Source organism: Phyllostomus discolor, chromosome 1 (genome assembly GCF_004126475.2).
Source record: "Phyllostomus discolor isolate MPI-MPIP mPhyDis1 chromosome 1, mPhyDis1.pri.v3, whole genome shotgun sequence".
In the NCBI taxonomy this organism is placed as follows: domain Eukaryota; kingdom Metazoa; phylum Chordata; class Mammalia; order Chiroptera; family Phyllostomidae; genus Phyllostomus; species Phyllostomus discolor.
The window spans coordinates 177,865,759-177,886,615 of record NC_040903.2 but is presented as its reverse complement, the minus strand read 5'-3'; the positions used below and the strand labels follow the sequence as shown (position 1 = coordinate 177,886,615).

Sequence of the window (20,857 nt, the reverse complement as noted above, 5' to 3'; positions counted from 1 at the left end):
AAAATTGTCTTCCATGAAACATCCCCGGTGCCAAAAAGGTGGGGGATCGCTGCTTTAAAGACTTGTCTTCCTACTCCTTCCAGTGGTTCTTTTCCTAGTGTAGAGTAGTTACTTCGTGTGTATGCAGAGACTGATCCTGAGGCAAGGACTTGAGGGGGCCCTCTGCAGGTCTCTGGAGCTCTCCTTTTGTGCAGCTCTGTCCTTCCCCAACTTGTGCCCTCAAGTTTTAGCTTCTTTCTCATCTGTGAACCCCAGACTAAATCCTGTGAGACTGCTGGACTATATTTATGTTCTCTCTCCTTGCACTAGGGCTTGGAAACACTGTGGGCTCACCTCATTTGTTTCTCTTCTCTCAGAGATCATTATCCTAGACTGACTTTTATCAAAGTCTGAAAATCCACAATTAGGAAAACAAGTAAAGTTGAGAGTCAATTCTTACCATTAATAAGTTCCATTTAATTATGATGCCATTGTTTTGCCCCAACTTAAAAAGCCTTACTGTATTTGTAGCTGACTTCATAGGAGCAAGGGTTAATTATTAAACTATCTCATAAAATCTTATTCTTCTATTGAGCTCATTCTAAGTCAAGCGTGACTGAAGATACTCTTCTGTGGAAATGTAAAATTGCCTTTATATCTTCTTGTTCTATAAACTGAACATGTAAATTTTTAGCTAACCCTCCAACTATCCTTTTAATTCTTTTAAATTAAGAAATTTAAATAAACATTTTTATCACAGTATAATATACATAGTGTACACATGATTAATTTTCACAAAGTAGTGCTCACTTCGGCAGCACATGTACTAATTTTCACAAAGTGAATACACCTGAGTAACCAGTGCCCAGATCAACACTACGAAGAACACAGAGTTGGTTTTACATTCGTAATTCAAAATAACAGAAAAAGAGAGAAAAATCACACCATTTCACAATAAGTTTTATCTAATAGAAACTTTTGAGAAAATATACCACCTGACTCCCTGCCCCCCAATTTTATTAAATGCTTATAGCAAACTATCAGTAGAACAGAACTTCCTTAATCAGCCACACAAGAGCAATTCATGCTATTTCTCTGTCAAAACCCTTCCCACACAGGACCAACTCTCCTGACTTTAACACAATAAATTGGTTTTGCCTGTTTTTAAACTTCATATAACTGGAATCATACAATGGGTACTTTTTTGTGACTGGCTTTTTCCATGAACAGTATGCTCCTGAGATTCATCTGTGTGGTTGTGTACTGCAACAATTCATTTATTCGCATTGCTGCATGGGACTGCATTGTATATATAAATACATAACTATTTAGTTACCCAATTTGCTATTGTGGAACATTTTGGATTGTTTTCAGTTTGGGGATAGATGAATATTGCTCTGTGAACATTCATACATGCGTTTTAGTAAACAGATGTTTGCATTTCTGATGGATATATGGGGTGGGCAAAAGTAGATTTCCTGTGCCATTATGACATTCTTTTGAGTTAGTAAAGCTATTTGTAATAATCATAACCTGCATGTCTTTTTCCATATAAACAACTGTAAACCTCCTATTGCCCACCTCCATACACCAAAAACTAGAATTTTAACATCATGTGGTATCTCATCATGGGTTTACTCTATACTTTGCAGATGACTAAAACACCAAAAGATTTTATGAATTGATTTTTAGAGAGAGGAGGAGGGAGAAAAAGAGGGAGAGAAACATCAATGTGTGGTTGCCTCTCACATGCCCCCTCCTGGGGACCTGGCCCACAACCCAGGCATGTGCCCTGACTGGGAATTGAACCAGTGACCCTTTGGTTCACAGGCCGGCACTCAATCCACTGAGCCACACCAGCCAGGGCTATGTTTGCTTTTTAAATATCTTTTGGGAAATGACCATTTAAATGTATTGCTCATTTTTCTCTTGGGTTGTCTGTCTTCCTTATTGCTGAGTAGGAATTTTTTATATATTCTGGCTGAGTTCTTTGTCAGGTATATGTAATGCAAATGCAAATATCTTTTCCTCACTCTGGCTTGCTTTTTCATTCTTAATGGTGTCTGTTAATGAACAGCATTTCTTAACTTTAATGTGGTCCAATTTATCATTTTTTCTTTTATTGTTAATGTTTTACATAGTCTGTTTCAGAATTTTTGCCTACCTCAGGGTAATGAAGACACTATTTACTTCCAGAAGCTTTATTATTTTACTTTTCATATCTATAATTCATCTATAATTAATGTCTTTATACGGTTTTAGGTTGAGATCAAGATTTATCTTTTCTTTTCACATGGATATCTAATTGACCTAGCACAATTCATTGAAAAGAACATCCTTTCCTCTCTGCACTATAGTGTTATCTTTGATATAAATCAAGTAACTATGTACATGTGCATCTGTTGGCCCTGTTTTGTTTCACTGGTTTGTCTTTTCTTGTGCCAGAACCATGCTCTCTTTATTACTGTAGCTTTATAGTAAGTCTTGGTATCTTATAGTATAAATCCACCGGTTTTATCATTCTTCAAGACTATCTTGGCTATTCTTGGCCATTTGCATTTCCATAATAATTTCAGAATCAGCTTGCCAATTTTGAGGAACAAACAAATCTTTTGTTTGAGACTGCATTGAATTTTGTTTGAGACTGTATTGGATTTGTATGGAAATGACATCTTTATAACACTAAGTCTTTTAATCCATGAACTGACATATTCTTCTATTTGCCTTTTTAATTTCTCTCAATAATGTCTTAAAATGTTTAGTATAGCCCTGACTGGTGTGATTCAGTGGGTAGTGTGTGTCCTACAGACCTTTGCAAAATGAACAGTTGCCAGTTTGATTCTTAGTCAGGGCACATGCCAGGGTTGGGGGCGAGCGAGATATTTCTCTTGCACATTGATGTTTTTCATCCTCTCTCCTTCCTTTCCTCTCTCTCTAAAAATAAATAAATAAAATCTTTTTTTAAAAGTTTAGTACAGAGGTCTTTTGTTAGATTAATTTTGGGTATTTGATGTTTTTGATAGACTGGTACCACTTTTTAAATTTCATTTTTTGTTTGTTGTGGGCATACAAAACTAAAATTGATATCTGTATATCAATTATGTATCTGGCAACCTTGCTAAATGTACTTTTAATTCCATTGTTTGTACTTTAAAAAAATTTTTGTAACAATCGTCATTTGTAAATAATTGCAATTTTATTCCTCTCTTCCTAATCATTATGCTTCCTTCCTTATTGTATTGTCCAATAGAACTTTCTGTGATGATGGAAATGTTCTAGATTTGTAGTATATGGTAGCCACTGGCCACATGTGCCTATTGAGCACCTGATGTGTGGCCAGAGTGACTGATGATCTATAACTTTAAAATCAAATACTTCTAGTTGATAAAATCTACTGAGATAATGTTACCCTTTCTCTTTTTCTATTAATTCGGTCAGTTACATCGACTGTGCGTTGAATGGTAATCCAAACTTGTGCTCCTATAGTAAGGGCAACTTGCCCATGGCATCTACCTATATCTGTCTCTGCCTAGATTTGATTTGCTAAAATTTTTAGAATTTGTTCATCTATGTTCACAAGTGAAATGGACCTAAAATTTTCCTCTTCTAATGTCCTTACCAAGTGTTGATGTTAAGGTTATGCAAGTGTCTCTCTTTTTATTGTCTCAAAGAGTTTTAGTAATATTGATGTTATTTCTTCTGAAAATTCTTGGAAGTATTTATTTGTGAAGCCCTCTGAGCATGGGAACTTCTTCATGGAAAAGTCCCAAATTACAGATTCATTCCATTAATAAATATGGAACTATTCAGATTTTTACATTCAAATTTGTCAAAATTTTCAAATCTATTGACAAAGTAATTTAAAAAATCCTCATCTTTTTTTTAAGGTCTGTAGTATCTAAGATATCCTTTTTTCATTCCTGAAATTAAAAATTTATGCCTTTTCCATTTTTTCTTCATCTGTCCTCCCATGGAGGTTTATTATTTTTATTAAATGTACTGATTTTGTTGAGGATCTGCTTTTTATTTCATTAACTTTGGCTTTGACTTTTATTTTCTGTGTTCTACATTCTTTGTAAAAGAATGCTTCTTGTAGGGCTTACATTTGGACCAAAGCCTTTGCCCAGAAGAGATTATCCCCCTTTTTTGACTGTTATATAAAAAAAATTAATTGATGATGCCTCTTACTAAGTTATCTAATAGTTCATTCTACTGAATGCTGTGCTTTCAAAGCTTTCTCTGACATACGTACTCTAGTATCATCTGTATAATGAGAAGATAATATTCAAGACTAGTGACTGATGTTATTATAGGGCTTCACTAATACTGATGTTCTCTCTCCAAGTATCCTTTTATATAAATAGGAGTCATCTCTAATGATTAATTGCGTTCCCTTACTGTAAAACATACAAATTAGTCTAGTCAGGGGCAGACTAGGCTTGGGGCAATAAAAAAAATATTCCCCACACTCTTAGTGACTTAGCAAACAAATTTATTTCTTGCTCACACATAGTCCGCTGCCTCAAATTCAAATTACATTTAAACAATCACCATTGATTTAATTCACCATTGATTTAATTAGGTGATAATTCTGTGTGTGTGTATGTTTCTACTGACATCTACTCAAGATTATACTAGTTAGCAGCCTTACTCTGGCTGAAGCATAAAATCTATATTAAAAGTCTCAATTTACAGATTAGAAATATATATTCACATAAAGTCCTTATAATGTTTCCATGCAGCTGTGTTTTGATTTTCACTAAGTCAGAATTCATTTTAGTATGAACTTTTCTGCTTGGTCATTTAGCATTACTCGGAGGATTCCAATCATTACTCCTCTGCTATTTTGCAATAAACACTATGGACAAAGTAAAAATGCTACATTTAAAAAGTGACTGAGTGGCTATATAGTGCCTCAGATTTTTCTACCTTCTGCATTTGTACATTTGTGTGACAGGCTGGGTTTATATAGACCAGGAAGTTTGTGAAATCTTTACAAAACTGTATCATTTGCATTGTCTATTCATCTTAATAGAGTACTCAGCAGTGTTTGGAACTTCGCCAAAATCATGTTCATTACTCATTAAATAGTTCTAAATTGTTAATAATTTGGAACAAATGTGATATTTGTGTCATAGACCCAATTCTTTCCAACTCACCTAAAGATACGTAGTTTAGCAACAGAAAATGCTAGGATCACAAGATAATCGAATTGCCATATCTAATAACAAAGAATTGAAATAGGCGTGTGTGTGAATGCACATACTTAGGAAGGTGAGTTGTGATGAATTCAGGACCTCAGTCGAACAAAAATCTGAAACTTCACACACATAACTTTGGGAAACTATATACATTAGTAGTTAAGGATGTAGGCTTCTAACTGTTCCTTCTGGGTTTGAATCCTGGCTCTATCACTTATTAACTCTGTGTCTTTAGGACATTTATTTAACTTTTTTCATCTCAGTTTCCTCATAAACCTATGGGCTTCAAAAATAGGGTAGTATTAAAAATAAGATGTAAAACAACAGCCTCTCAAAACCTTATAATCATTATTAACAAATTACCGTATTTTGCCAAGTATAATGAGCACCGTTTTTGCCCAGTTTTTTGAGTGAAAAATAAGGATGCTTATTATACATGAGTAGTGCCTGAAATACCTGTACCTGTTCTTGTGTTTTGTAATTATTTGTTACATAAAATTTCTTATACCATAATATGTTCAAAAATAAATGCTAAAATTCCTTTATAATGCAAAAAAAACCCAAGTATCTAAATATAAATTAGTTAATTAATTAATTAAAACAAATGATTGTTCCCCCCTGAAAGTTTGGGCCAAAAAAATGTGGGTGCGCATTATACATGGCAAGATATGGTATTTAACCACATGATCTCACCTACAAATGGAACCTAATCAACAAAATAAACAAGCCAGCAAAATAGAACCAGAAACATTGAAATAAAGAACAAACTGACAGTGACCAGAGGGGAGGAAGGAGGGGGATTATGGGGTGTTGGTGGAAAAAAGGGGAAGGGTCCTCAAAGAACATATATAAAGGACCCATGGACAAAGACAATGGGGGAGGGGGGGCTAGGATTAAATGTGGGAAGTGGGGGTGGGTAGGGCAGAGGAGAGTAATGGGGGGATAATTGAGACAACTGTAATTGAACAACAATAAAAAAAGAAAAAATACAGTATTTGGTATTAAGGCCATATACAATTAATGCTGATCTTGCAGCAAAGAACATATATTTTGTCTATAATAACAGGGAATTCCATGAGAGCTGATGCAAAAATGCCTAATGTATTGCAGGCATTTCCAGAACTAAGGGCTGACTCTGCCAAGCGTAGAGAGAACAAAATAATGTAACCTTTCCCTACCTGGGGGGAAAGCTTTAAAAATATTTGGCTAATATTATAGTCTTTCATTCCTAATGGCAAGAATCATACTTTTTTACAGGTACTGTATTAGTGTAGGTATAAATATAGTACTATAAGCACTTAAATTCCCCAGCATAGTTGTGTTGAGCTGTCCATTCCAAAAATAAAAACAAACAAAAACCCCACAACAATCCCTATTTATTGGTTAAGAATCAGAAAAGAAAACTAGAACTGCACCTTTTACGTCAGGTTTACTACTGATGTAACTTTTGGCATAAGAATCATAGAACTGGGAATAAACTTGGAAACCACAGTCCAATTATTTTATTTAGAGACAAAAAAATAAAATCCAGAGTTTAATGACTTGTCCAAAGTCACACAGCTAGTATTGGCTGCATCAACATTAGACCTCAACTGTACTAATTTCTAAGGCTGTACTTTCTGTTTCAACTTACTTCCCTTATTGATCAACCTGCAAAGACAAAATAAATAAATAAATTAGAAAATAAATAAATAGATTCATGTAATGCTTTGAAATTTTGAATTCTGGACTTTTTCTTTATCAAATGCCAACTAACATTTAGCATTTTTTAAACAAAAAGTCTATAGTTTGACTGCTTATACATACTGAAACAATTTCCCATACAAATTTGTCATATTTGAAATACTTTTATATTTAGTAATTTGAGGTTTAGTATGCTAAAAATAAATACTAAATAACTAGTAACTGGCCTATAGATAAATTAAGTGTACAATAAAATGACTAATGTAACAAAAATGTTATGAAAAACTCTTCCAACCAACAAGTATACATGTAAGCATCAATTTTGGCAGTATATCATTACTACAGAATAAAATACCATTAAGATAAAGAGGGTCTAATCACTGTGCAAATGGAATCTATTGATCTACCATAAAATGAGTTTATTGACAAACAATTTAAAGCATTATTTGCAGTTATACAAGAGTTTGTTTTGCAAATGTTATACCACGTATCATTTCTAGAGTTTAATTAGACTATTAAAAAGTTAATGCAAAGGCTCTCTGCTGCTTCTGTTCAACACACAGCCATGTCTTCCTGTGCAGTGCCAGCCTCAACCCTGAGACAGGATGGTGAAGGTCAGAGTGAATGGATTTGGCCATATTAGGCATTCGGACACCAGGACTGCTTTTGACTCTGGCAAAGTGAATATTGTCACCATCAATGACCCCTTCATTGACCTCAACTACATGGTCTACATGTTGTAGTAAGATCCTATTCATGGCAAGTTCAAAGGCACAGTCAAGACTGAGGACAGGAAGCTTTTCATCAATGGAAAGTCCATCTCCATCTTCCAGAAGCAAGATCCCACCAACATCAAACGGGGGTTGCTGGTGCTGAATATGTTGTGGATCCACTGGTGTCTCCACCACCTTGGAGAAAGCTGGGTCTCCCCCGAAGGGTAGAACCAAGAGGGTCATCATCTCTGCCTCTTCTGTGGATGCCCCCATATTTGTGATGAGTATGAATCATGACAAGTATAACAACTCCCCCAAGACTGCCAGCAATGCCTCCTGCATCACCCCCTGGCCTAGGTCATCCATGACAACTCTGGCATGGTGGAGGGACTCATGACCATAGTCCATGCCATCACTGCCACCCAGAAGACTGTGTGTGGATGACCTCTCTGGGAAGCTGTGGAATGATGGCCAAGGGGCTACCCAGAAAATCACCCCTGCTTCTAATGGTGCTGCCAAGGCTGTGGGCAAGAAGCTTCCCATTCAGCTTCTCCAGGTGGCAGGAGCTGAATGGGAAGGTCACCGACATGGCCTTCCATGTCCCTACTCCCAATGTGCTGGTTGTGGATCTGACCACCTGGAGAAAGCTGCCAAATACAATGACATCAAGGAAGTAGTGAAGCCCTGGTTGGGAGACTCAGTGTGTCATAGCATTGTCCCATACGCAAAAAGGTTGTGGGTTTGATTCCTAATCAGGGCACATACTGAGGTAGTGGGTTTGGTCCCTCATCAGGATATGTATCAATCAATGACTCTGTTACTCTGTTTTCTTTACTCTTTCTAAAAAATCAATGGACATGTCCCTTGGTGAGGATTAAAACAAAGAGAGTAAATGCCCTGAATGGTGTGGCTCAGTGTATTGAGCACCAGCCTGCGAACCAAAGGGTCACTGGTTCGATTCCCAGTCAGGGCACATGCCTGGGTTGCAGGCCATGTCCTCAGTGGGCAACCACACATTGATGTTTCTCTCCCTCTCTTTCTCTCTCCCTTCTCTTTCTAAAAATAAGTAAACAAAGATCTTTAAAAATATTTTTTAAAAAAGAGAGAGTAATGAAGCAGACATCAGATGGCCCCCTTAAGGACATTTTGAGATATACCGTGGACCAGGTTGTCTCCTCTGACTTTAACAGTGACACCTATTCCTTTACCTTCAATGCTGAGGATGACACTGCCCTCAGTGACCACTATGTCAAGCTTCTTTCCTGGTATGACAGTGAATTTGGCTACAGCAATAGGGTGATGGACCTTATGGTCCACATGGTCTCCAAGGAGTAACCATCCAGACCGGTAGGAGGGGTGGAGACGAGCAGCTGGGCACGGGTCGTGGTGCAGAGAACAGGGAGAATTGGGCGCATAAGGCATCTAGGGCACACAAGATCGCAGTGGGTGGACCCTGAGTACCCAAGCGGCAGCTGGCAGACCCAGTGAGGTGGTGATTATGGAGCAGGGCAGAGCGTGCAACCAAGGATCCCAGGAAAGGGACTGAGGTCCCATGAGAACGGAGCTACCATCATTGTTCCCTCTTGACCCCGCCCTCACATACAACGTCACAATCTAGTGACTGGGGTGCCCAGCCCTGGTGAACACCTAAGGCTCCACCCCTCAATGTAACAGGAGTGACCAGACCAAAAATAAATAAATAAATAATAAATAAAATGGCTCAAACAGAAGAACAAATCAGTGCCCCAAAACTCATCCTTTTGAGTGACCAAGATATAGCTAACCTATCAGATGCACAGTTCAAAGCACTGGTGACCAGGAAGCTCACAGAATTGGTTGATTTTGGTCACAAATTAGGTGAAAAATGCAGGTTACCATAAAAGACATGAAGGAAAATGCACAGAGAACCAATAGCGATGGGAAGGAAACTGGGACTCAAAACAATAGAGTGGACCAGAAGGAAGAAAAAAACAACCAAACAGGAAAGAATGAAGAAATAAGAATTCAAAAAAAACGAGGAGAAGCTTAGGAACCTCCAGGACATCTTGAAACATTCCAACATCCGAATTATAGGGGTACCAGAAGGGGAAGAGGAAAAGCAACAGATTGAACACATATTTGAACAAATAATAAAGGAGAACTTCCCCATTCTGGCAAAGGAAATAGACTTCCAGGAAGTCCAGGAAGCTCAGAGAACCCCAAGGATGTTGGACCCAAGAAGAAACACACCAAGGCACATCATAATTACATTAGCCAAGGTAAAAATGAAGGAGAGAATCCTAGAAGCAGCAAGAGATAAGGGGACAGTCACCTACAAAGGAGTTCCCATCAGACTGTCAGCTGATTTCTCAAAAGTGACCTTACAGGCAAGAAGGGGCTGGAAAGAGGTATTCCAAGTCATGAAAGGCAAGGACCTATATCCCAGATTACTCTATCCAGCAAAGCTTTCATTTAGAATGGAAGGGCAGATAAAGTGCTTCTCAGATAAGGTCAAGTTAAAGGACTTCATCATCACCAAGCCCTTATTTTATGAAATGCTAAAGGGACTCATCTAAGAAAAGAAGATAAAGAAAAAACATGCATAGTAAAAGGACAGCAAACTCACAATCATTAACAACCACACCTAAAGCAAAACCAAAAGAAACTAAGCAAACAACTAGAACAGGAACAGAACCACAGAAATGGAGATCACATGGAGGGTTAGCAACAGGGAGGTGGGAGGAGGAGAGAGGGGGGAAAAGGTACAGAGAATAAGTAGCGTAGATTGTAGGTAGGAAATAGACAGGGGGAGGGTAAGAATAGTATGAGAAATGTAGAAGCTGAAGAACTTATAAGCATGACACATGGACATGAACTAAAGGGGGGGAAGTGGGTGGGAGGGGGTGTACAGGATGGAGGGGAGTGAAGGGGGGAAATGGGACAACTATAATAGCATAATCAATAAAATATATTTAAAAAAATTTAAAACAACCTATATATCCAACAATAAGAAAGTGGTTAAACTATGGTAAAACTGGTTAAGACACCTTTAAAAATAGTGATGTAGATACCTGCTTATTGACATGGAAAAATGGTATATTTCCATTTCCTAATGGTATATTTCCTACATTTCAAAAATGTAGGTAAGAAAATATCATGTGTAATATAAGCCTAATTTTTTAAAAGAAAAATTATATGAAGACATGGAAAAGACTATTAAAAATTAACCAAGAATGAAAAAAAGCTCTGCTGACTTAAATTACAAGACTGTCATCACCATAATTACAACAAACCTGGGTTTAGCCACTAGAAATATCAGTGACATAATCACACTATCAAATAGGATGCTAAAAGAGATATGCTCATTCTGGTACACAAGACATCTTTCCATTGTAATGACTTCTAACACCAACATTTTTAGAATCTGAGTATGTATATAAAATACTGTTTTGGCTATCTCCTACTGAAATAAAGGATTAATTCACCTAGTTAATTAGAATCTGTATCAAGGGAATCAAACATAATTACCCAAACAATGTAATAGGAATGCTATCCTTCAAGGCATATAGTTTTCCAATTTAAGCATATATTTTATGTAATATATTAAGTTCCTGAAAGGACTTTATACAGCAAAAAAAACAAAACAGAAAAATCCATTTAAATAACATGATATCTCTGCACATATTCTAATAGATTAAATATGAGTCTTTACAAAACAAAAATAGTAAATATAAAGATCAAATAGGGTAAAAAATCACTCACTAAAACTTTGTCTTTATTCCATTCTGATAAAAGTTAAATATAAGCTAAGAATTCAATTAGTTATTGAATTACAGGTTTTTAAGCAGTAGTCTTTGAAGTTCTAGAAAGTAGAATTCCACACATTTTTGTTAATTCAGCTCAATAAAGCAAATAGTTGTGCTTTTAACCTGTCAGTCAATTTAAATGTTTACATAAAGAGGCCCAAGTTTAAAAACATTCATTTGTAATCTCTTTCATCTAATATTAACTGATTAGTTATAAGAGCATACCAAAGGCATTAAATAGACATCAAAAGAAAGTATCAGCTTTCCTTTTTTGGTTGATGGTCAAAGAGGAAAAGATCTTACCTAAGACCCTAAAATTCCTTTTTCTAAAGTGAGATCTGTCAATCCAATGCCAACCTTTTGCACTAGCAGAATTTATTACATTTTACCTTGTCTTACATGTCTTTTCAGCCCAAGATGTAGTTTATGAATAGATTCTTACAAAGCAAGCTAGTTTTGAACAATGAAATTCTCATTCAAATACTCAGCTGTATGAAAAACTATATATTCATTCTATTGCACTAAGCATAGAAAACTGAAACTCATATATAGAAATGTGTATTTTTATTAAAAATACAGGCACACATTCAGAGATAATGGCAACTTGTTCACTCAAAAATATATTTGAAAAAAAAACCACACCTCTACCTACCTAGTTGATCATAAAAGGAGAAAATTAAGAGAAATAAAAGGGACCAGCTGCCCCTTCTCAAACATATGAATGGTATAGCAACGTCATTAGTCTTAGAGAAAATGCAAATTAAAACCACAAGATACCACTACACATATAGCAGAGCAGCTAAAAGACAAACACAAACTGACAAGTACTGAAAACTATGGGGAGCAATAGAAACTCTCATACAACAGTGGTTGGATGCAAAATTGTACAGCCCTTGGAAAAAAGTAAATTTAAATATATACTTACACTAAGGTACATAATCCCACTCCCAGGTATTTTACTCAAATGAAATAAAAACAAAGACAAAGAAAGACACAAAAAATACAAAACACCTTTATGTAAATGTTTATATGTAGCTTATTAATAACTGCCCAAAGCTGCAAACGATCTAGATGTTCCTTAAAAGGTAAATGGATAAACAAGCTGGTAATACAATGGAATGGCACTCGGCAATAAAAAAAAAAGAACAAGTGATTTATGCAACAGATGGATGAATATTAAATGAATTTTGTCAAGTGAAAGAAGCCAGAGATTACATTTATATGAAATTCTGGAAAAAACTAACTAAAGGCATGGAAAATACATCAGTGGTTGCTAGGGTTTGGGGCAGAAAGAGGGGCTGACTACAAAGGGGCAACACAAGGGAACTTAGGGGGTGATGGAACCATTGTTGGTAAATACATGACTCTATGCATTTCTCAAAACCCACAACTGTGCAACACAAAGAGTGAATTTTACAGAATACAAATTTAAACAAACCAGGGAGTCAGGGAAACTGAAGATGGAATGCGAACTGTGACAAATGAATCTAACTGTGTTAGAAGTAAATGACATAGCAGACTGAAGGAAATACGACAGAGAAGACCTGACTTAATTACCTTTGGAAATGAGCATTTTGTCTGGATACTATGAGAATAAAGATAAAAAAGAACTATTTACAAACACTGTCTTCTGTTTGATAAATTTGTTTCCCATAGGAGTATGGGTTAGCAATTCTAAAACTACTATTTATACATGATAGTGAATATGTAAATGTAGTTGCAAACAAGCAAAAGAGAAATGCTAGAATAATCCCTATTGTACTAGATTGGATTTGGAGGTATCGGTATAAACTAACTTGTTTCTGTATATACAGGTAGATAATACATACAGAAATAAACATAGATGTGTATATATACAGGGTAGGGTAAAAGTAGGTTAATAGTTGTGAATATGCAAAACACAGACCTTATTCTTGTATTATTATTTATTAATTATTATATTATTTTTCATACAAACAACTAAAGCTACTTTTGCCCTCATCCTGTATATGTATGGATTGGTATATAAGCATATATCTCCTAGCTCTGACTGCTGAAAGGCCTAGCAGCAGCAACATTTCAGTAGCAATGAGCACAACTAGTGCCCAGAAGTTGGTTTCTAAATACTATTTTCTAATAAGATGGACCTGAGCTCCTTGGAAAGTGGGTAATTCCAGGCCTGTGGCAGGGAAAATACAAGATGAGCCTTGAGCATCTTGCAGAGCCAGAAAGTTAAGAAATTACTTTAAAACACATACACACAACATATAAGAGAGAACACAAAAGCAAACTTCAAAGAGCTCTCTGTGGCCAAAGCTCAAACAATTTGAATGACAAAATAAATAACAATAGCTGCAATTCTAATCCAGAGAATGAAGTAAATATCCATCAGTGTAAACTGATATAAATACATGATTAGATAAAATAAATGTGAGGAGGGACAAATCTTTCTTAAAGATGAATTATAATTAATAAATGTAGAAGGAAGGAATGGAATAGAAAATTACCATTAGAATATCAGAGTAATAATTGCTATAGGCAACACCCACCAGTTAATGCTAAAATTAGTGGCCAAAAATTTAAGGAGAAACAAAATCATTTGTGTAACCTCTAAGTATTTTCCCTAAATATTTATTAATTAAGGAAGTAGGTTTACAGTGGAGAAATTTGGCAGGCATCACCAAAAACAAGTGACCAAGATTAACAACATCACTAGTAATTAAGTCACACTGACATCATGTAACCCCTGATATCATGAGCTGAGAAGGACACATCACTGCTCTAGTAATCTTTCCCAAAATCTGTAAGTTCAAGTTAACTATGAGACAACATCAGAGAAAACCAAACTGAATGACATTTTACAAAACACCTGCAGGCTTCCAAAGCGTGAAGGTAATGAAATATAAGGAAAAACTGAGGAACTGTCATTTTGGAGGAGAGGAAGGAAACATGACAAATAAATGGGATATGGGATCATGGAAAAAGGACATTAGTGGAAAAACTGGTGAAATCCTAATAATGTCTGTGCTTTAGTGGTCATTGTTGATTTTTTAGTTCTGATCATTGTGCTAAGGTTATATAAGATGTTAACATTAGGGAAAGCTGAATGAGTAATATACAAAAGCTCTGTACTTCAGAATTTATTTGTATATCTTTAGAGCTTATTTGTATATCTAAAATTATTCCAAAATAAAATGTTTTTTTTTAAGTAAGCTTTAAGCCAGGTGGTGAAAGACAAATATGATGTGATATCACTTATAAGAGGGACCCAATGAACAAAATAAACAAACGAGCAAAACAGAATCAGAGACACAGAAACATGGGACAGACTGACAGCAGCCAGAGGGTCGGGGAGGGGGATCGTGGTGGAAAGAAAGGGAAGGGACTAGTCAAAGAACACGTATGAATGACCCATGGACATGGACAATGGTGTGGGGATTAACTGTGGGAGCAGTGTGGGGGGAGCAAGACAGAGAAGGGCAAAGGGGGAAAAATTGAGACAACTGTAAAAGAATAACAATTTTAAAAAAGAAAAAATAAAGGAAGCTCTAAAAAATAGCCTTTATTACTCTTTCAAATGTGTGTATACCTTTCTTGATAGCAAATTCTGTGAATAAAACTGTTTTTATTCTAAAAAAATTATTTTGGTAGAAATGAAATGACTGTGTATAAAGAAAAGCTGTAAAGAGTATATTACTTAAAAGTTTTTTAAAAGAAAACCCCATAGTGGTCAATTAAAGTTAAGATGTTTTTACATTATCTCCTATGAGGATAAACCTTAGAAGTTCATTTCCAAACTAGTTTCTTTATTGACCTAAGACTATACAACAGCATTCATTGATCAAGGTCTACAAAATTAAAAAGTTGACTGCTATAGACTGAATGTATGCGTCACCTCCAAAATTCACGTTGAAATCCTAACTCCAAATGTGATGGTATTTAAAGGAAGGGCCTTAGGGAGGTGATTAGGGCCCTCCCTCATAAATGGACTTGGTGTCCCTATAAAAGGGGCCCCAGAGAACTCCCTCATTTCTTCCACCATGGGAGCACACAGCAAAAGCACAATCATCTATGAACCAGAAAGTGGGTCCTCACTAGACACCAAGTCTACTGGCACCTTGATCTTGAAATGCCCAGCATCCAGAACTGTGAGGAATAAGTTTCATTGCTTGTAAGTTATCCAGTCATGCTATTTTGTTATAACAGCCTGAATAGACTACAACACTGATTCTGTTTTAGTCTGAAAACCATCAAAGATATGAATAGAAAAAATTCAAAACAAGTCTACCCAAGCTCTTTCTCACCCAGCCATTCAAAAGACAAGCAGCATATTCCATTTAAAAAATCCTGTCACTGTCTAACACACACATATCTAGTTTCAATAACACTGTCAAACTGGCAACGACTCAGTATTTGATTTTTAAAATAAAATATTTTATGTTGATTTAGAAAAGTAAGATTGTATAGAGGATTATATGGAAGAAAAATATCAAATTGTGAACTTTTCTGCAAGTTGTTTTTAAAACTTCTTTTAAGTACAATACTGACATATAAATCAGGAATGGTTTTTTAAAAAGATGTTTTAAGATATGATAGAGGCAAAAAGCTTTAGCAGTACCTTCTTATATCATCTGCCATTTAAAAGGAAATTCTTGCCCTGCCCAGGTGGCTCGGTTGGTTAGAGCATTGTTCCACACACCAAAAGGCTGGGAATTCCATCCCCAGTCAGGGTAAGTATGGCATGCAACCGATCAATGTTTCTCTCTAACATTGATCTTTCTTTCTCTTTCTCGCTCTCTAAAATCAATAAACACATGCTTGGGTGAGGATTTTTTAAATGTATTAAAAAATAAAATAAAATAAAAGGGAATTCTTATGCATAAGTCTCAGTCTATGAATCAGGTACTTTACAAGTGCAATCCAATTTAGACCACAATACACAAAATACTAAGGTGGCATCATTCACATATTCAACCTATCAGGATTCATATTAATTCTTCTGCAGCTTAATTTTATCCGTCTTTTATAATTCATATGTAGAAGAACTCTAATTCTAAGCTATGCTGATTTAAATATAAAATGTATCGTGGTATAAAACTACACAAAGATATTCTTACAAATAAATTCATATTTTCCCTTTTTTTAAAAAAATTACAAGTGTTTATTATTTTTTAAGATTTTATTTATTTATTTTTAGAGAGGGAAGGGAGGGAGAAAGAGAGAGAGAGAGAGAAACATCAATGTGCGGTTGCTGGGGGCCATGGCCTGCAGCCCAGGCATGTGCCCTGACTGGGAATCGAACCTGTGATGCTTTGGTTCGCAGCCCGTGCTCAATCCACTGAGCTACGCCAGCCAGGGCTATTTCTCCCTTTTAAAAAGTAAATTTTTAAAAGTTTTAAACTCACTTTTTAGAACACAAGCAAAGATACCTCACAGAAGTCTTTTAGGAATCCAAATATATCTCAGGTTCTGCATGACATAATAGAGGGTATTTTTCAAATCATTTGATTTTTAAGAGATGAAGATTTCAGAAACTTGTTTCATTTTGTTAAAATTATCCAAAAACTAGCAAAAAATGTCTTTTAACAATTCTGGTTTCCAAAACGAATTCAAAACAAGAAAATTCTTCTTATCATGTATTTCATTTGCTACTGTATTTAATTTGAGATTGTTTGGAAATTCTAATTTATATGTCATATTTAAAAAAATGTGTGTTTTCTTGAGATTCCTGAGAAGCCAAGCAAACATTTTATGAACTCTCTAGGGTCAAATTTTAATTTCTCCTTCTATCTTAGGTTTTTTAAACACTCATAATTTTAGGAATCACAAACAGGTATAAGTAATTCAATATAAACTTCAGAGATAAATATAATTCCAAATTTAATCACTCAACAGTTTTATATCAGAATGTTTTCATTTAAAATTTCATATAATTTAAATCACTGTTACTAAGACAGATACTAAAAACACATAATCATTACTCTCAAAATGTTACTACTTCTGTTTAAATTTACCAAGAAAGACAAGATATAATTAAAAACATCAATGTGAAAATTTTTTAGGGCAGAAAAAAGCTTGACCTTTTCCATATAAACGTTTATTTTTAAAGATCTAAGCAAAAAAAGACCTACTCAGAAACAAGCAGTTGGCATTTGGCTGCTCACAGCACTGTCTTATTTTTGAAATCAATTATTTCAGAAAATTAATATCTCTTCCTAAGAAATAACACAGACCCTCCACTTCAAGAAGTATGGCTTGCGGTAGGAGCATATCTACTCACATATATATATATATATTGAAATCTTCAAGTAGTTTTCATACTTGACAGTGCTTACTGACAACTAAAAATTGGTTAGCTATCACCTCACATGTTATAATTATACAGCACAGTAGGACAGCCTGATTTAATCATCCAGGCCAAGGGTCAGCAAAATTTTCTTAAAGGGCCACATTTTAGGCTTGTGGGCCATACAGACTCTGTTGTGACTAATCAACTCTGCCACTGTAGTGCTAAGGCAGCTATAGACAACATGTAATTAATGAGTGAACTATGTTCCAATAAACCTTTACTTACCAAAACAGGTGACTGGCCTGTGGGCCACAGCTTGCCAACTCCTGCACTAGGCAAACAGATCTGATTATCAATACACAAACCTTTTCAGTAAACATATAATCACATGTTCCCCTCGTATCTGGAAGTTGTACCTGGACTATTAGCTATTCAAATCACAAAGGGGCCATGAAAAAATTTTCTGAGGTCAAGATCTCAGGTAAACTGAAAAGTTAAAATGTGTTAATAAAGCACACATTAAAATTTAAGTTTGAAAATGATTAAATGTTATTAAACAATCTTACCTTAATCAAATGAAAGAATCTAAACTCTAATACATGTCTGGTTTCAAACTCAAAATACTTTTTGATCAAAACTTCGGTTTCTTGTCAAATTCCTAGAAAAACAAAATTAAGAACTTTTAAGTCAGATTTCAGTACCAGATAAAATGGGGTAATCACACTCCACTTTGTGAGTGTAGCTACAAGACAGACTATATGGAGCACCTACTTGACAACTCTGAAAAGTGAACACTAGTAGCAGGCGGGGTAAGAAGACCAGAATTTGAACTATCACTGAAAGAGCATTTTGTTTCCAACTGGTTTCTTCCAGCCTGAACTTAATACGACCCCACCCAGAAGTAGGCATTAGCACACACAAAGCTTCAGAAGACATCTAGTGAGGGCTGTAGGAAAAAGAAAGGGATCTCTTAACAAGAAAGTGTGGAATCCTTCACACTTTTTTCTCCATTCCCTCAAGCTTAGCCTCCTGTGGCAGCTGTGGCAACAGAAGCCACCAGGACCCTAGACCCACCAGTCTCCAAGACTGATGGAGAGGAACGCCTTCCTCTCTGATCAGAGTGGCTGTGCTCCCAAGGGGATGTGGTGAATCCCTGTTGCTTTTTTTCCTCTCCCTCTGTCCTCCTGCCACTTGGCCCTTGATATGGGCACAGTTGTAGATAATGCACATTGGAGAGGCATAAATTAGTCCCTACCTTTCTGGTCAGAGAATGGAAAAGAGGAACCCTGAAGAATCAGAAATTACTGGGAGACCCCAAAGGAAGAGCTTGGGAAAGCAACACTTCCAAGTTGCTTATGAACTCCTGGGCTTACCCTCAAGCAGCATGTGTGTGGATCTGACCCAAACAAGCACACACAGACTTTGAGACTTGAACCCATGGGACACACCACTACCAAGTTCCAGAATGGCCAATGGGTGGTGTGCATGCAAGAGAGATCCAAATCCAAATAGCATAGCAAAGTCTTTGAAAATTGAGGACTTGCAGTTTGAACCTAAATGGGCTGACTGCCTACTGAACAAATACATCAACTTTCTAAATAGGGTTTAAACAAGACCCAAAATCTCATGACATAAGAGTCTAAATGCTCAGGATATAACCCAAAACTACTTGACATAAGAAAAACCAGGAAAATCTGAACTTCCATGGGAAAAGATGCCTATACCAAGAAAATGCAGATACTGGAATTATCTAAGGAAGATATAAAAAATATTAAAGCAACTATTTAAAATGTTTTATCAGGCCCTGGCTGGTGTAGCTCAGTGGATTGAGTGTGGGCTGCGAACCAAAGTGTTGCAGGTTCAATTCCCAGTCAGGGTACCTGTCTGGGTTGCAGGCCATGACCCCCAGCAACCGCACATTGATGTTTTCTCTCTCTCTCTCTCTCCGCACATTGAGAGAGAGATGTTTCTCTCTCTCTCTCTCTCTCTCCCCCCCCTTCCCTCTCTAAAAATAAATAAATAAAACCTTTAAAAAATGTTTTATCAGGTAAGATCAAACATTCTTGAAACAAATAGAAAAATAAAAACAGAAGATATGAAGAACCAAATGCGAATCTTAGAATTAGAGAAATATCAATAACCAAAATTAAAAGCTCACTAGATGAGCTCAATAGTACAATGGAGATAACAAAATAAGTCAATGAACTTAATATAAATGAGTAGAAATTATCTAATGTGAACAATAGAGAGAAAAACAATGAAAAAAAGAAGAGTGCCTGAGGTTCAATATTTGTGACACTAGAATCCCAGCAAAAGAGAAGAGTACAGTGTAATAAAAATATCTTAAAATACTTTCCAAATTTGTTGAAAGACATACTTATAGATTCTAGAAGCAGAGCAAACCCCTAAACAGAATATATACAAAGGAATCCATGACCAGACACATACTAATTAGACTTCAGAAAACTGAAGACAAAAAAATTGTGAAATGGAAGATGAAGGTGAAAGAAAGTCAGCCTTAGATGAAGGAAAATAAGAGAATTTGTTGACAGCAGAACTACTTTAAAAGAATTGCTAAAGAAAGTTCTTCCAAAGATGATAAAGGATGTCATAAGGAAACTTTGAAACACCAGGAATGAAGAAAAAGCAGCATAATTGTAAGTATCTGAGTAAATATAACAGACTATTCTTATCTTCTTGAGTACTTTAAAATAAGTTTGATAATTGAAAGTAAAAAAGTATAATGTTATCTGATGGGGCTTCCAATGTATATATTTTAATATGTATGTAATACAATATAATATGTAACACAACTACAGCATAAGGGAGTGAGTAAAGTGACTTTAATGGTGGTACATTTCTCTCTCTCTCTTTTTTTTTATGGTAATTACCAGAGGGAAATGGGGGTGGGGGAGGTAGAAGCAGGTATAAATGGTGATGTAAGGAGACTTGACTTGGGGTAGTAAACAAACAATACAATAAATAGATGATGTATTCCAGAATTATACATGTGAAACCTGTATTAACCAATGTCACCTCAGTAAACTCAGTAAAAAAGAATGGTGGTACATTTCTATGTGCCACTTGAAGTAGTAAAAATTAATTCTAAGTAGACTATGAAAACTTAAGTACATTGTAATTCTTAGAGTGACCACTAAAACCCCCCCCACACAAACATAGTTTAAAACACAATCAATAAATTATAATGTAATACACAACCAAAAACAA

The 20,857-nt window shown here is 35.7% G+C and overlaps 1 protein-coding gene and 1 pseudogene across 3 annotated transcripts in view; one reads left to right on the top strand and one right to left on the bottom strand.

Annotated features, from left to right (window-relative positions):
- GLCE (glucuronic acid epimerase) overlaps window positions 1-20,857 on the bottom strand; it is a 108,571-nt gene that overhangs the window by 44,859 nt on the left and 42,855 nt on the right. For 2 of the 3 annotated variants that reach the window (XM_028505590.2, XM_036009672.1), the window contains exon 2: window positions 18,196-18,287. The exons of the other annotated variant lie outside the window; for it this stretch is intronic. The gene's annotated coding sequence lies outside the window, so the exon portion shown is untranslated. The remainder of the gene's footprint in view (window positions 1-18,195; window positions 18,288-20,857) is intronic. 3 annotated transcript variants of the gene reach the window in all.
- On the top strand, window positions 6,137-8,911 carry LOC114491552 (annotated as a pseudogene).